The following is a 2,330-nucleotide window of genomic DNA, read 5'->3' as shown; positions in this document are numbered from 1 at the left end:
AAAATATGGCTAAAACCTAGCCCAGTCATAATACTAAAGCACCAATCAAGATTTCTCATCTCAAAGTTGATCTTAGCTCGTTCGAAGAACTTGACCTTGAATTGTTGGGAGCCAAGAGATAGGGAAATTGAATGCCTCACTGTCATTGTATTTGTTGGTTGGTGTAATTACTTTGAAGTTTAGATTTTCTTGATCAGTCTAAAAGGAAACAATACACTTTATTTACTTCAAAAAGTGTCCAAATAAATGTTGCCAACTAATACATTGGTAAGATTTCTTAGTAATACATGTAGAAAGTAGCTAGCTCCATTTATTTCCTTTTTTTAAGCAATCGGAAATTCCAACAATTATTGACAAAAAATGATAATAATAAAATATTTCCCTTTTAACCTTGTAGAGTTTTTAAACATTATAGGTTGTGCCATTTTGGATCATATCAAATTTTTAAGGAGGATTAAGTGATCTAATGATTTTTTTATATTCTAGTTTTCAAGTGAAAATAAGTTTTAATTTGAGTGATATTATAAGTATGCGAATTTTGAATAAGACGGTAATTATTTTGTATTTTTTTATGTGTTGTAAATAAATGCAAATTGTTTAAATAAATATTCTTTAGATAAAAGTATTACATATTATATATTAATGAGAAATGCATGTAAAGGACAGAAAGTTAATCGTGTAAAAATTTTAAATTAGAAAAAGTTTGGCAAAAAGAATTGACCATGATTTGTAATTCAATCAAAAGGACGACAATCGATAAATTAGATTTCAAAATCGGAATGGTACTATAGTTTTCCTCTTTATACAAGCCCCTAATATATCATTTGAGCTAATTAAAAGCAAGTTTGAAGAATTATGTGTTTTCCTTCTTTTGAATAAATTATTATAGTTCATAGTCTAAAACTAAAAAATTCTTCTACTTCCATAGCTTCTCTATTGTTTTATCTCGAAAATTGTAGTCTCCTTAAATAAGATTTGATATGAAAATATTGATTGAAACAAAACTCATTTGCTTGGTTTCATTTTCAATTGTGAGTAAGTTTTTAACAACAAAAAACTAATATTTATTTTAACTAGACGCTAAAGTAAAAATTCCGTTGCCGGGAATTGAACCCGGGTCTTTCGGGTGAGAGCCGAATATCCTGACCAACTAGACTACAACGGATGATGACATTCTAATCTATAATTTATTTAGAGAATGTCAAATATGTCTATTAATTTTGACAATTTAATTTTTTTTCATTGTTTGTGTTAGGTCAGTGCCAGCCCCGAGTTTTGTGATGCCCTCGCCTCGATAAAATAAAAGATCTTTTTTTTTGTTGCCCTAGATCTATTATTAAAAATTGATAAAACAAAATATAGTTTGGGTGAGATTTGAATTCATAACCTATGCAAAATTTTAAGTTTGTATCTGGACTAAGCTATAATATTTTATGCTTAAAAAATTATATATTTATCTATATATCTTATATATTTTATTAAATGAGTTGTCTTGAGAGTAGGCTGCTTTAGTCCGAGGGCTTGTCGGGTTTACTCTAGGGTCGGCCCTGGTTGCAAGGTAAGCAATATAAACTAGGATATAAACTAGGCGACCAATTAGGGTCAGCCGTCCCGGACTACATATTCTATCTCTAATAAGTTAGTTAACCAATTACATTGCAATATTTTTTTTTATAAATAATAATGTTATAAAATTATATCTCAAAAGTTTATTATAAAACACAAAATATATTTGAAAAGAAAATTTAAAAGAAAATTATTTAAAGTATTGCGATTCTAGAAAGTACTAGGTACTCGAGATCAATGAAGGAGATGAGTTGTTTGTAACCACTTTTGTTTATTCTATTTTTTCTATTGAGATTCTCCATCAATTTGGTTTGGTTGTGTTAGGCAACAACTTTAACTATAAATAGTAGTTTATTATGAAATGTGTGTTCAATCAAGTTTTTATCTTGATTTTTATAATTTATATTATTAAATTGTGTGATTTGATATAATAAATATAAAAAAAAATGTTGTTACCAAATTTAAAGAGAGTCATAAAAAGTGTCTAAGAATAGTTACTGAGTCATCAACATATGACAAATAAAAGATGAAAAAAAGATCATTATTAGCTCTTCATATTTTCATGTAAATGCAGCTGAGTTACTCTTTAAAATGATAGAAAAGAACATAGATTAATATCACATAGATAATTTTATTAAATGGATATACATTTTATTTAAATCATAGACAAACCCAATAAATTTTTTCAAAAAATACATAAGTGAATTGTCATGAGTTAATCAAATGATGAGATCAACTCAAATGAAAAAAAACCTAAAAAACAT

General features: G+C 27.1%; 1 non-coding gene across 1 annotated transcript; it reads right to left on the bottom strand.

Moving 5' to 3' along the window:
• Positions 1-1,092: 1,092 nt before the first annotated feature.
• TRNAE-CUC lies at positions 1,093-1,165 on the bottom strand. Its single transcript has one exon. It is a non-coding gene; the product is annotated as a tRNA-Glu (tRNA).
• Between the last annotated feature and the right edge of the window lie 1,165 nt (positions 1,166-2,330).

The sequence above is a fragment of the Impatiens glandulifera genome, chromosome 2 (genome assembly GCF_907164915.1).
Source record: "Impatiens glandulifera chromosome 2, dImpGla2.1, whole genome shotgun sequence".
NCBI classification, from domain to species: domain Eukaryota; kingdom Viridiplantae; phylum Streptophyta; class Magnoliopsida; order Ericales; family Balsaminaceae; genus Impatiens; species Impatiens glandulifera.
This window is presented reverse-complemented; position numbering and strand designations above follow the sequence as displayed.